This window comes from Spodoptera frugiperda, chromosome 8, assembly GCF_023101765.2.
Source record: "Spodoptera frugiperda isolate SF20-4 chromosome 8, AGI-APGP_CSIRO_Sfru_2.0, whole genome shotgun sequence".
In the NCBI taxonomy this organism is placed as follows: Eukaryota; Metazoa; Arthropoda; class Insecta; order Lepidoptera; family Noctuidae; genus Spodoptera; species Spodoptera frugiperda.
In genome coordinates, this window is record NC_064219.1 from 9,858,823 (window position 1) to 9,874,741 (window position 15,919).

General features: G+C 36.6%; 3 non-coding genes across 3 annotated transcripts; 2 read left to right on the top strand and 1 right to left on the bottom strand.

Annotated features, from left to right (window-relative positions):
* Nucleotides 1-4,498: 4,498 nt before the first annotated feature.
* Nucleotides 4,499-4,570, top strand: Trnae-uuc (transfer RNA glutamic acid (anticodon UUC)). The gene has a single exon. It is a non-coding gene; the product is annotated as a tRNA-Glu (tRNA).
* Nucleotides 4,571-10,652: 6,082 nt separating this feature from the next.
* Trnae-uuc (transfer RNA glutamic acid (anticodon UUC)) lies at nucleotides 10,653-10,724 on the bottom strand. The gene has a single exon. It is a non-coding gene; the product is annotated as a tRNA-Glu (tRNA).
* Nucleotides 10,725-12,026: 1,302 nt separating this feature from the next.
* Nucleotides 12,027-12,098, top strand: Trnae-uuc (transfer RNA glutamic acid (anticodon UUC)). Its single transcript has one exon. It is a non-coding gene; the product is annotated as a tRNA-Glu (tRNA).
* Nucleotides 12,099-15,919: the final 3,821 nt, after the last annotated feature.

The following is a 15,919-nucleotide window of genomic DNA, read 5'->3' on the forward strand; positions in this document are numbered from 1 at the left end:
GGTGATTTTTAGACAGTAAGAGTCATTGGATGATATTTCCCACTTATATTGGGTGACTGGTAATAAATCAAGGATATTTAAACACGTGATTGTACTTATGATTATAAACAACTTTTCCTAAGACACTTTTTTTATACGCATTAGTTTTGTTTTTATCACAATAACAAAACAACAATAATTTCGCGCGCGCTTTTTTTTTCAAGCGAAATTTCAAGAAAAATTGTTAGTAATCATGAGTTTAATCACGTGTTAATTACCAGTCACCCTATACATCCTTTCAAAAAGACTCATGACACAATACTCCTTGCATAATCCACGTTACCGTAGCACAGTTGAACCAGTAGCCACCATCCCCCGAGTCCCATAACGTCAGTTTACGACGAGCACTTGTTACTGCAACAAAACTAACAATACGACACTTACGGCCATTGTTAATTGTGTGACTGACTTAAATTAAACTTCACACTTAAACTTAACTGCGGTTATAAAGTGTAGCGTGCTGTTTTTGTTGTTTAAGTCATACATTGTTAGGTTTGAGTTTTAGGATGCTTTTCGGCCAGAGATGTGCTATGTAGCTATGCTACGAAGATGTAATAGCTAAGCTGTGAAACTATGTGATGGTTTTCATTGATACTAAGCTATTTAGCTGTGCGAGGAAGACGCGCAGCTCGAGTATGCGATGTATCGATAGTAGCACGCATCTTTCCATATAAAAACATAGCTTAGACATTGGATGATTTTCCCCCCTGAAAAAAAAAAGCTGAGTCCGTTTCCACCAGTGCTAAGCTATGTATACCAATGAATATGTTTAGTGAAAACCAAACGCATCTACAGCAACGTATCATATATTCATCATATCACGTCTCTGGTGGAAAAACACCCTCATATTTATTGACATAACGTTAATCGATGAAGGATTAACGTAAAGGTAAAACACACTCGACCTAGGCCCTCACCTGGTCGTATAGCCACTCCAAACGTGCAGTCAAGTTTATACATAATATTGCTACCAATCTTGGCCCCAATATTGGCCTGGGCATAAGCCAATAACTTCCAACAAGGTAACAAAAGTCGACCTCTGTAACTGTTGTAAACTGTTAGTTTAACTTGTTGCCCCCGGGAGCGACGGGAGTCGGGAGCGAAACGGAGCGGGGACATCGAAACTATTTTGTATTATAGAACTTCATAAAATATTTATGTTTCTGATAAAAAAATAACGGTGGTTTAAAAAGTATAATATGTGTTAGGTACCACGATGTTTTTGGTTTATTCGTAGTGTGGAGCAATTTTATTAACTTTTTAAGTTAAATATCGACAGTTTATTAAAATTATCTCGTTAATAAGACAGGTCATGTGGTCGCAAGTCTTTCAGCATTGGAGCTGCGGACTGCCTAGCGGGTTACCGGGGCTCCGGCTCAAAAAGCAGGAGTAGGAACGGGTGGTTTTTAGTCAGTAAGAGTCTGACATTTCTTCTAGCCTCGCCCAAGGCGGGAGAAGTCATTGAATGATTTTTCCCCCCTCAAGAAGCTTTTCAGCAATGGGTCTCGAATAAACTAAAAACCGAAAGACTCGAATAAATACTTAACCATATTTCAAACCTCAGATCCATTGGATAGCTTACAATATTTAGTTATATTTTTTTAAACTGACATGGTCACTAACACTAACATTAAAACTTAGGACGGGATATTTACCTTTAGTTAATATTTAGACAACCAACAAGACTAAATCAATAAGACAAATCGAAAGAAATTACTTAGTACCAGGACCTTAATCTACGTTCACATCGATCCACATCCCCATTTCCCGAGTAGGTACCCAGTAGCAGAACGTTTTGCATTTATTTCCCTAGGATGTAGGTACACACTAGGTGAATACTTATTGTGTTTGTTGTACAGACAGACACAGGTGCAAACTACCGCAGGCATGTTAAGAATAAATACTCTGTTTAGTACAGGAGCTAGATGCTGTTTTGTTTTGTGTACCGTATTGTTTTTGAGATAAAACTGAGACGTATGAACTGAAAGTTGATTGTGAATACTACAAATTCAAATTTTAATCATATATTGCATTACATAATGTTTAAATTAGTTGGTAACGTAGGTTAGTATACAGATTATTGTGGACCCTGTCAGACACATCTGATCACACGGTTTTTTATAGTGTGAATATCTTGTTTACCATTTCTTTCTCCATAATTTTTATTTTTATAGCCCATATATAACTTTTACACCAAAAAGAACCAACAAACCACAACAGATAGGATCCATTAGGGCTGATGCCCGATACAAAACCGCGGGAGACGCAACGGGTTGCCGGAGCCCCGGCTCAAAGAGCAGGAGTAGAAACCTGGTGGTTTTTAGTCAACAAGAGTCTGACACTCCCCAAGCATCACTCTAACGGGAAAAGACATTGGATGATTTTCAATCCTTAAAATAAAGTCAGTAGTAGGAACTATTCTACTAATATTTATTTGAATTCTGTTAAGCTTTGATCGTTGGCTCTCGTACTACATCCTAAGACATGGCATCACGTTTGAATTACATAGAGCAACAAATCGCGAGACGCGGTCACTACCTGTGTGTTATCCGGGAAACTTGGAGTTTTATACAAAATAATACTGTTTTATAGATATTTGTTTTACATCGTAAAGTTGGTACAAAACCTGGAAGTAGGTCGATCGAGTCGTGAGAAAAGTTGTACCAGTAGTGAAGCGCCTTGTTGAAAATATTTTTCAAAAAATACATGTAATATTATACATAATACATTAAAGAAAAATGTTATAGGTATTACATGTATTTTTGTAAGAATAAAATGTTTATTTGAATAAATTGCAGGTTACATTATGGAGGTAAAACATAGTCATAATAAGAAAAATAAAATGTAACATAGTAAGAAAAAAAATATGCAATCTTTGCCTCCTATGCATTTAAATACGCTAACAATTTCTCAATGTCTTAATTTTACTTCGATAAAATAAAATTAATACGATACAAAATAAAAAAAAAAAACATGCGTAGGTACCAACTTTTGCAACCTAAACAAAACTCCACTACAAAAAACACTTGAAAACACGCAGTTGCAATTTATCATTAAATCCATAGAAATATTAAAAATAGTGATCTTTATTATATTTATGACTAGCTTCTGTCAGCAGCTTCGCCCTCTTTCCCGTTGCACAAAAAGTATTCAATCACACAAGTTCATACCAAGCTCATACCTTGTCTGTATAACAAACTTCATCAAAACGCATTCAGTAGTTTCAGCGTGTTTGACGGACAAACATTCAAGTGTGGGAGAGCCATGCTTCGGCACGAATGGGCCGGCTCGACCGGAGTGATACCACGGCCTCACAGAAAACCGACGTGAAACAACGCTTGCATTGTGTTTCGTTGTGTGAGTGAGGTTACCGGAGGCCCAATTCCCCCTTCCCAATCTTCCCAATCCCCGATTCCCGAACAACAATTCCTAACTCCCAAAAAGCCGGCAACGCACTTGTAACGCCTTTGGTGTTTCAAGTATCCATGGGCGGCGGCGATTGCTTACCATCGGGTAATACGTCTGCTCGATTGCCGGCTTGTTCCAAAAAAAAAAAAAACAAACAAACTTTCACATTTATAATATTACTTCAATTTAGCCGGATGTAACACCATCTTACCATAATAACAACATGTAACATCCATTTGCAAATGAATAACAATAATTATGAAGTTGTACATCCTACCATAAATAACTTGTTTAAACTAAAACCTCCGTCGCCATGGGTACGGAAGTCCCTTGCTTCCAAAGACAACAGATACTTCTATAGTGTAAGTACAGTTAGCTGCAAAATTAGATGCACAACATGAAATTGTTTAATGCTGGAAATATTGTTTGAAAAGTAGTACGATTATTAGTTTAGTATTTACTATTTTAAAAAACTAAAAACTATATAGAAAAGCGCATAAAAAGTGGTACTGAAGTTAGGTACCTATGTAACCATTTAATTTTGTTGGAATTCAAAAAACAAAGATATGAGTATAATTGGCTTCATTTACTTAGCTGTGTGTGTTGTTTTGACTTTCTATTAGCTGTTGGTTCTCCTAATATAAAATAAATAAATAAAAGATATTACTAAATACGCAATAAATATCATTGCCAATTTTTTGCATTATTTCTTGTCAATCGATTAATTTGAAGATTTTCCGTATTTTATTTTAAAATTACAGAAATACATATTTGTACAACATATTGTTTTTAATGATTCTTTGATAATAAATAAAACTGTGTTACAACTTGATAAATACATTCAATGTTTCTAACAATACCTCGTAAATAAATAAAGCATTTGCCGATTCCAACAACACGAACGATAATAAAAGAATTCCAAGTATTGTGTAATCAAATAAAAACTTGTGCTCATTTCTTTTCATGACTAACACATTGAAACATCTGTAGTTAGTCATGCTTTTATATCTTTACTTTTCACTGGAACTACTATTTCGACCATTCATTCATCTCCCGTATGGTCTAGTGGCTAGGATACCTGGCTTTCACCCAGGAGGCTCGGGTTCGATTCCCGGTACGGGAAAGTCTTTTTGTTACTTTTATATATTTTTTATTTATATTTGATGTTAAAATTCTGAAATTTTTTAATCAATTTTAATTTTATTTTGTGTAATTATTTTTTTTTTCTTATAAATATAATAATAAATAATCTTATAGAAAATTCATATTAAATACCTTTCGGAATAAAGTGAAAGGTAGCAATACTTTATCGGTGTTTGTTTCTTGAGTATGTTTTTAACGATGATGACGTCATGATTTAATATTGCGCAATGTTTATCTCGACAGATCTATTTCATATGCGTAGATAAACTATTTTGCTTTTTATTGCGACATACAATTGAATGTTCGATAGCCAAGTAGCAATAGCTAAGGTTTTCGAAATTTTTGGTGACGTAACTAGTACAAATAGCGGTGGACATCTTTGGCTGATGGTACGAGTAAAGAAGAGTTTTTAAGTGAAAACATAACAAGCATTTATACAAACTTAGAAAACAAATTATGGGACCAAATTTCAGCTAATCCGCGTTAAACAAAAATAGAATCACGCAAATCAGTCCATAAACATCAACGTAATCGGTGTACATACATAAAAAAGAAATCATACCGGCCGAATAGAAACCCTCCTTTTTTTGGGAAGTCGGTTAAAAAACACAAATGTATAGTCTTTATTGTATAAGTAATATTACATAATAGATAATATAGCGTTCCTTTTCTCAGAATTTAATACAAAGTACACCAACAAAATTCCTTGACACGACAACTTATTAAAGTCATCGACTGTACTGGGAAACTAGCGAACTTTCTTATTGTGCTGTTAATTTACTAGACATTATTACACTTTGTTAAGTTTTGTGAGTGCGAGTTATATTTGCATGATAGAAGCCGGGTGATATGATATATTGCGGCGCACAGACAATGTTGTGAACATTCTTATGCATGTGTATGTATGTAGGTATGATATGTTATGAAAGATGTAGCCATTGTTACTTAAGATAATGAATGAGTTTTAGAATATTTAAGTTTTGTAAAAGGCTGGCAACGCACCTGTGACTTCTCTGGTGTTGCGAGCGATCAGCGCCGCCCATGGACACCCTATGGACGGCGCTGATCGCTTACCATCAGGTAATATGTCGGCTCGTTTGCTTCCTATTCCATAAAAATAGAAATGTAAGATGTGAGAGCCTTATGGAAGGTATGTTGCTATACATGAGTTTGGCATCCACCAATCATATTCATTGGCACACATAGCTTAGCATTAAAACCAAAAAATAATTATAATATATTCTACTGCCTATGTCTACCCACTGATAGTTTAATAGTCAAGTACTCCTTACACAGAACCTCCTACTTTTTGAAGTCGGTTAAAAAATGGATGTTGCATTCTGTATAATAATACAAATGAGCTCTGCCTCCTTCTTCAAGTATTACTAAAAATATGAGACGTTACATACATGATGTATATCTATGTAATATTATTTAATATGTAGACTATATCTTAATAAGAAAACTTTCACTCATATCGCACTATCCTCTTCTAAAATCATCATTTTAGTTAGATAGAACCAACTCCCGTAAAATATAAATTTTAGGCGACGCTGGCTCCATCTAGCTGCATATAATTGGTTGGACCAGTTGATAAGGAGCACCCAATTTACAGCTACCTCTCCGAGAATTGGGACAGATAATTATGGTATACTAGTCGTGATTACTGACGATGCTTAAGGTACATTAAATATTTATGATATAGGTATAACCTGTATATTTTTCTGCTATAATCATACTAGCAAGGTTTACAGACGTTGTGTAGATATACATTAAATATATAATATTTTAGGTATGTCTAACTTTGTTCAAATTAAGTATGAAAACAATCTAAATTGTAGGTACTAAAACATATTTTTAAAATGTTGTTTAGTTTAGTTTTAATGAATATTAACTATTGGTAAATATTTAGGTAAGTATATTTTCATAGTAATTTTTAAATGTAATTAAAATAATACTTATTAATAATTTATTATAACCGTTTTTGTGCCTGGCAGATATTTTGACAAAAGTCAAGACTCAACGAGTCATATGAAGTACCGACAGATATTATCGTCCCTCTTTATTTAAATTCTTTGCAAGGATAGACAGACAATCAAATAGCCAATCTTATTAGAGAATCTCGGTAAAGACATTATCATAAATTGTGGACACTTAGCTCAAATGTCTGCTGCGAACATAATGGTTCAGAGAATTAGAAGGAAAAATACTGGCATTCTGATGTCACACTCAGAATTAGAATTTAAACTCTATTCCGCTTGACATTAGATAGAAAATTGGAGAGGGTATAATTATAATTTTTTTGTTAATAAACTGTCTTATTGCTTAATTAGTGACATTGTAATTAAATCTATATATTAATACGTGAAGCAAAAACTTTGTAACAGTTTGTACGAAAATTGCGCGGACGTTGGAGCATAAAATTTGGTACACTTATAGTTTATGTGTAGGAGAATTGCGGAACGTTAATATTTTTCAAAAATAATGCTTATAAAGTACATTAAATCAATAAATAAAACATTACACACACATGCATAGTATCTGATCGTATTTGACAAAACGTCAAAATCGATAGACATTGCGATGGTATTCTCACGTCTCATATGAAAAGAGGTTTCTAATTGAAGGAGGTTTGGTTATTCATGATGCGCCGGAATATATTAATTTGAATTTTACAAAACTAATAGCAATTCGTTAAATACAAATTATCCTTGAACGTATGTTAAGTGGTATTGTAAATTAAATCGTATATGGTCGAATTTCGACCACTAGGCGACCACTAGTAATATTAAATGTCCTTCACCAAAATGTTAGATAAAGTGTTCAGTTTTATTTTTAGTCATATTTTTCAGTATTGGAAGTACCTTATGTATTTAAAGGCCGGCAACGCACCTGTGACTCCTCTGGTGTTGCGGGTGTCCATGGGCGGCGCTGATTGCTTATCATCAGGTGACTCGTCTGCTCGTTTGCCACCTATTCCGTGAAAAAAATTGAGAACCTCCTCCATATTGAGAAGTCGGTTATAATCAACACAGTCGCTAGGGCAGTTTTTTCTATACCCCAATAGCAAATGAAGCTAGAAAGCCTTCACACTAATAAATCCATCGAATTTTGTCACTACCAACACGACTTCAACCTCCATAGTGGCAAGGACTCCCACACCCCATCGCAGTCATTCCAACCCTATCACAACTATCCCAAGTAACAAAGCGTGATACAAACAAACTCTATAATTGTAAACCACTCCAAAATACGCTTTAATAGGGTCCTGATAGGGTCCTGATCCCTCCAATCTATTTGGGTTAACGTAATTTTGGTTCAGATATCAAAGAACTTTGCCCAAAATTGAGCAGCTAATAGCTGAAGTAAAGAGAAATTGCATTATTCTTTCGTTTAACGCTTATTTAGGGGTGCAGAAGGTTCACTTTTAGGGTGGAAGTTAAAAAAACATCAAAAGATGTTTTCTTGTAAAAAAACAAACAATAATCTTCTTTCAACTTGTTGGTAATCATAACCAAATATAAACGAGCTAAGAGTGAAAAAAATTAGTGCCTCAAAAATTCACTGCAATCAGCACGAATGGGCCAGCTCCATCGGGGCGATGCTACGGTCTTGGTCGTTATTAAAAATTATGCTGTCTTTTATCTCGATCGAATTTGTATTTGACTGAGTATGTAAGTAATTAAGTGTGGAAGTGATTCACAGAAAACTGACGTGAAACAATACTTGCGTTATGTTCCGTTGTGTGAGTGAGGTTACCGGAGGCCCAATTACCCTCTTTCCCAATCTTCCTAATCCCCGATTCCCTAACAAACCCGGTAAACGAGCAGACGTCACCGCCCATGGCCCCAAAAGGCCATGGGCGGCAACGATTCCTTACCATCAGGTGATCCGTCTGCTCGTTTACCGGATTATACCATAAAAAAAACATAACATCCAAAATTATTCTCATGGTCCTTCTGTCCTATTGCCTGTCCTCTAAAGTCAGTTTGTCACCTGTAAAGCTAACGACGGATGCAATAAACATGCAAATCTCGACGATGTTCGTTTCTTACTTACGCAGAAACGTTTCAATATCGACACTTTCGAGGGAGAATGGCGTAATGCAATAATAGTGCTTATCGTGTCTGGTTTTAAGGTACATTTTTCTGTGAAGGGGCTTTATAATTTATGTTTGCAATAATAGTAGTTATTGCGCTTGGTTTTAAGGTTCATTTTTTGTTGAGAGATTTTACAATTTCAGTTGCTTCAGGATTTATAATTTTTCGTCTGTGTTGCTGCATGAGTAGTACATTGAATAATGTCGATTACTAAAAAAGCAAAATATTTATTGTGTTACTTGTACCTACAGTTTTTAATATACCTACCTAAGAGGTCCTATTTTAGCAAGACGTAGAAATGCTTGGACACGAATGAGCTTATTTTTTAAGGTGGAAATACCATTCAATGACTTTTCTCACCTTAGGCGAGTCGAGAGGGATTGTCAGACTCTTACTGACTAAAAACCAGTATAAGTGGTCACTTATAAGTTGTTGATGATGCGAAACAAGAAGGCTTTCGTGCCGGCCAGTCAGAACTCCGACCGCACTCACGTTTTGATTACTTTTAATGTAAAGCAAACTCGTATGTATAACTCCTTTGGTGTCGAAGTTTTCCATGAACGACTTTAATTGCTTACCATCAGATTATCCGTCTGCTCGTTTGTACCTATACAAGACATATCCCATAAAACCAGTAATGGTAAAATCTCTGTTTACCACTTCCATTTGCCTTACACTATTTTATAAGACTCTGGTTACCCCACCGAAATAAGCTTACAGTAGCCAGAAACACTATCTACCATATAAAATTTAAGCATAATGTATTTTACATACACATAATAATGTACTTGATATATTATAGCTTAACTATGTGTAATAACTATAGAAGTGAGGCTGTTTGTTTGTTTGCCACACTTTTACTCTAAAAATTGGATATTTCATTTAAAGTAATTAATTAATTAAGTTTCAAGTTCTGATGATATTGTTAGTCACCATGCCAGTTTAAAAACTTATAGCTCACATCCTGTATACCAAATTTCATCAAAATCCGTTAAGTAGTTTCAGCGTGGTTGAAGGACAAACATGCAAACAAACTTTCACATTTATAATTATAATGTAAAGTGTGATTTGTTATTTTTGTCCTAAGGGAGTAGACAGAAACAAAGTCTGACCTAATAATTTCATGCCCTTTTTTAAGGAGTGAAAATCACCCATTGTCTTCTTCCGCCCTGGGCGAGGCGAGAGGGAGTGTCAGACTCTTACTGACTGAAAACCATCCCGTTCCTACTCCTGCTTGTCGAGCCGTGGCACCGGTAAACCCGCTAGGTAGTCCGCAGTTCCGAATCAGGCATCAGCCCTACTGGGCCCCATCTGTGAATAATTTCCTGCCTGGTATTTCTGGTCCCTATTCATTCATAGAAATATTGACAATATCCATATTAACGCGAACGAAACCACGAGGCAAAGCTAGTAAGTCTATAAGCACCCTTTAATGGCAACGTAATACAATCTTCGACATCTTAAGCCATCGTCATGACAACACGAGGTGCTATAAGGGTGATTATTGAGTGTACCTGTTAAGAGCTTTACTGTGTTATAGTTTAAATAAATTAATAGGTAAGGGGATGCAATCATCGACTTAACGACACCCCTTTTTCTACCCCTTGTTTTTGTTTACTTTGTTAGTTTGTGTTTTAATGTCTAATTATGTATTGCTTTGGGGGTTGGTCGGTAGGTCGCCTGTCGAGCGGAAGGTTTCAGGTTCGATTGCTGAGTTGAATAAAGAAGGTATAGTTAGGGTTGTTGATTTCGGATTTTGTATTTGTAATATAATACGCTTCTAGTTAACCCTTCGAGGAATAAAGGGAGATAGTAGGTTGTTGTGATAATTATGTAAATTGGTTACTATTACGAAGTACTAATATGATCCATTTATGTAATTATTAAAAAAGTAAGTTAAGTCTTCAATCGCAAATTAGGTATACAACACAAATATTAAAAAAAAAAAAATACAAAAAGAATTTCCCGTACCGGGAATCGAACCCGAGCCTCCTGGGTGAAAGCCAGGTATCCTAGCCACTAGACCATACGGGAGATGAATGATGCTGTTATATTAAAGTATCAGTTTTTATGAAAAGTAACAAAATTGTATAAAAGTGGTTTTATAGCGTTTTATTTTTACAAACTATTTTGTTATTAACATTCTCTTTACACAGGTGGTACTATGACGGTAACGTATACTTTTGGTACAGTAGTTGGTTACTAATAATTGTTAAATGTTTATTTTTTTTAAGTTGTTGCCATCATACCTGGCAACGCAACTGTGACTCCTCTGGTGTTACGGGTGCCATCAGGTATAGCGAGTGTCCATGGGCGACGGTGATCGCTTCGTGTGCTCGTTTGTCACCCATATTATACAAAAAAAAAACATATTATAATATAAAAAGGCTCACAGACAAGACGAATCTCTTTAAATAAAAAATAATTAAATATTTAAAAAAAAATTGTAGACAAAATGCAAAAGATACATTTTTTTCCAATAGATCCAGATATTATTAAATCTGACAGCTAACAACAAAGTCCATGGATACTAATCAAAAACGAATTATCTAACCGGCAATTAACTAACAAAATTGACTCTTATTTCGACCCCTAACGCAAGGGGTCGCACAACCTAGGTTCCCTAGAGACGGGGTCGAAACAATGGGACACAACCCCATCGAGTACGTAATGCTACCTATTGTCTATTACAAAAGGGGTGTTCATTAATCGATACGGGAATAATTCTGATTCAAAAATGTGTGTTTTGAATAAACTTAAAATTGTTGATGTGAGTTTTTGCTTATGTCCATGTCCAAGATAATTCCGTCGTGTCCAATGTCTATGTTCAAAATAATTCTCTCAAACCGTTAGGAAAGCAACATAGGTACATAGGTACTGTGGTTTAAAAGAAAAATAATTTATTCAGTACCGGGCACAATGCACTAACAAATACACACAAATTAAATACAATCATTTAACAAAAATTATAAAAAAAAACACAAGAAAATAAAATTGGTGTTAAAGTAGCATTCAAAGTAGGTACGGAATATAAAGTCAAACTGAATATAATTTAGTTCATTCAATATCCATGCAATGCAGATGCAATGGGTGCTAATGTTGCAACTCAAGAGTACAAAATTTCACTTGATCGACAATGGTCGATTGATCGGAATTATATTCTTTAGAGCGCGGTTTGACGAACCGAGTCCAGGTAAGTAGTCAACAGCCTTAGCGTGCTGAACAACGATTAAAAATAAAAGAAATAAAAGTAAGTGACAAAAGATTTGACCGTTATTGCAACTAGTTACAAGTAAAACAAAATAATGATGCTTAAATCTGACATCACCAAGCATCTCCCGTATGGTCTAGTGGCTAGGATACCTGGCTTTCACCCAGGAGGCTCGGGTTCGATTCCCGGTACGGGAAAATCTTTTTGTAACAACATTATGAACTTAATATCATTGATAATTTTTTTACCTATATTTTTTGTATTTATTTTATGAAATGCATGGAATTAATAATAATTAGTGAGTGTTTCATTGTTATGTGCAGAATTTGTATATAACTAGCTTTTGCCCACAGCTTCCTTCTTATTATGAATAGAATTTATAAAAATCCTTCTAGTTAAATAATGCCTACGTCATAACATCGACGTGCATGCGTAATTTCAGCCCGATCCGTCCAGTGGTTTGAGCTGTGCAGGGATATATCCCTATGGCGTTGATAGATCACTAAGTCAGTCAGTGTCAACCAGTCCGTCATTCAGTTACCGTTGTGTTACATAGGTCATAGGTATATTTAAAGATACCAAAGATTAAAACACGTACCACAAAGTAATATTACTGAAAAACACACCACTCCCTCAAAGCACCTCACCTCAGAACAGAAAGCAATATGTATAATTGTTTGTCATCATACAACATACGATGTACAGCAATAATTCTGTGAACAAACTTCACCGTAGTTGTACAGACAGCAGGCGACCAAAGTTTGCACCCTCACTCCTGTGGTGGGGGGAGGGGGAAGGGGATTCACTCCCCTAGTACATGGTACCAATAATTTAGCGACATCGCTACCCCTAAGTTTGCATCGTATCAACAAGGTGCGCGGTTTCGCGTGGTGTAAGTTGATAGAGGGTTTTGGAAGTAAAAGGTTGGAATTATTTATTTGTATTCTATGGAAGATAATCACAGATCCTTTGAGTATTATATTCGCTGACCGTTCTTTTTTTTATGGGATAAACCGGTAAACGAACAGACGTATCACCTGATGGCAAGTAATCAGCGCCATTATGGGCACCCGAAACACCAGACGGGTTAGGAATTTCGGGATTGTTGAAGATTCGGAGAGCGGGGAATTTGATAAAAAATTGCAACGTATTTGTAACTCTTCTGGTTTTGCTGGTCATCCATGAGCTGCAATAATTGCTTACCATCAGGTGATCCGCCTGCTCATTGGTGTCCGATTTCATATAAAACTGCATTTTTTATGTATTGATTTCATATCACTCGACAAAGATTGTTAATTTATGTACCTACCTCCGTTATGCATTTTTCCCCGAAGATCTAATTTGCTACTTAAATTAACTCCATTAAGTAATTTATTTGTTTACAAACATTCCCTAGTTCTACCACACTCCTATAACTTAGACCAAACCCTCCACATATTACTTAAAACTGTTCTCAATCCGTTTGCGTATACATGACATTCAGTCTTCAACTTCCATCGCCTGGGGTGAAGACATTAAGTCTTGGGGACGACGGTACAACTACATAAGCGTTACATTACCCTAATTTTCATCAGTTACAGTTGTTACTTACTTGTTGTGACACGAGCTTCGGTTGTGTGCAGCTGTAGGTACAGTCGAAAAAAAAAATGGTGAGTCATTGCTAATATTGTATAAAAAAATATATTATATTTGCCACTGGCAATAGCTACTAAAAGAATAAAGAATATGGACACCTAATCCTCTTTAAAAGGTATTGTATTTTTAATTCCATTGTTATTGGACTTGTCCTTGAGTGGAGCTTAATGCTTAACATTTAGTGATCTGTCACCTCGTTTATCTAAAAAAAATATTCATATGATGTACTTAATAATATAAAATGGTATACTAAGTTGGTTTTGATTGACTCCTAGTGGTTTTGCATCATTATGAAAAACCTTCTTCCACGTGCCTGCTCAACCCAGAAAACGAACAAACATAGTAGCAGAAATGAAATAACCCAATAAATAATTTTACAGCCTCATATATCTGACGTATACATTTGAACCCATACCTCCAGATCTCCAAAGGTTCCGATAGACAGTATTTACTACTTTGTAATACAAGTAAAGTGCTCGAAGTTAAACGGGAACCGTAAAATAGTTCACGTTTTATAATCCAGTTAAATGTTTTAACTGTTTGACGTTTGAAAAGCTCCGAACAGTTTCCAAGCGTGCAGTTTGATGATTTGAGAATATTTTATGACATACGTGGGTTTTCGAACGGCGTGCTTGTTCTAATGTCTTGTTTTATTATTCTGAATTGAACTTGTCTTTCTCTGATGCCTCGTAGGCAAGTGATTGAAAGCGCATATCTGCTTAGTAAGGAATTATCTATACTAATATTATAAAGTTGTCCCGCACAGGTATTGTCCCGCACCTGTATTGTCCCGCACCGGTATTGTCCCACATAGGCATCGTCCCGCACAGACATCGTCCCGGTCAGGCATCGTCCCGGTCAGGCGTTTTCCCGCACAGGCTTTGTCCCGCACAGGCATTGTCCCGCACTGGCATCGTCCCGCACAGGTATTGTCCCGCATAGGCATTGTCCCGCACCGGTATTGACACACACAGGCATCGTCCCACACAGGCATCATCCCGCACAGGTATTGTCCCGCACAAAATTTGTCCCGCACAGGCATCGTCCCGCACAGGCTTTGTCCCGCACAGGTATTGTCCCGCACAGGCATCGTCCCGCACAGGCATAGTCCCGCACAGGCGTTGTCCCGCACAGGCATTGTCCCGCACAGGCATTGTCCCGCATAGGCATAGTCCCGCACAGGCTTTGTCCCGCACAGGTATTGTCCCGCACAGGCATTGTCCCGCACAAGTATTGTCCCGCACAGGCATTGTCCCGCACCGGATTTGTCCCGCACAGGCATTGTCCCGCACAGGCATTGTCCCGCACTGGCATCGTCCCGCACAGGCGTTGTCCCGCACTGGCATTGTCCCGCAAAGGCTTTGTCCCGCAAAGGCATTGTCCCAATGGCGTGATAATGCCGACATTGTCCCAATGGCGTTAGTCGCCCAACAATGGGATGTGTTCCCTATCAACAGTGTTAGTCGTATTCCTCGGAGTCGCCATGTACCCGACGGTGGTTCCGTCGTGATTTACAGCGCGACCTACATTCGGTTTCACTGCTAGTTTTCTATATATGTATAAACAACATTAATATAATATTTAGTTATAAATGTTGTCTGTGCATAATGTCGTAGGCTTAGATGTTTAAGATACCCACTTCTCATGGAAGACGGTGCGGGTTCGAAACCTATCAACTGCTAATACTAATGTGACTTTTTACATGCTATATACAGTTTATAAGATTACTTAGACACAACTGACAAACGGTGAAGTGGGAAGCTTATAACTTCTAATTATTAGTTTGAAATCGCCAATCCGCATTAAGCAAGCGTGGTGATTAATTTTTGAATATTTCATTATAAAATATTGAAAAGTCGAAATACTTTAGTTTTGACCGAAAAAACGGTAGATAAAAAATAACTCGAAAGTCACCTATGTTTGTACAAGTGATATCAACGAATGTCGTCTGTTATTTCTGACCTTGAAAATTGGATATTTTTACGATGAACTTAGCGTAGGTAGATAACACGCATTACATTATAATTATAATGCCTGGTGTTCCTCAAAAAGGATCCAGAAGATCATTTACAATAACTTAAACCGTTTTAACAGGATCCGTTTTAACGAATCCGTCGCTACTGGAGATAGTATTCACACAGCATTTATAGGATCCTTTTTAACGGATCCGTTGCTACTGGAGGTGATTCAGGGCGAGTAACACATAGAACGTCTATTTTTACAGGATCCATTACACCCCGTGCCAAGCCTGGCGCAGTTCGATCCGATAAACCGATCAGTATACTGGATCCGCTATACTGTATTATGTGTGTACTGGCTCATACAACTACATACGCTAATAACACATACGTTTTAACGGACCCGTAAAACGGATTGCTGTTAT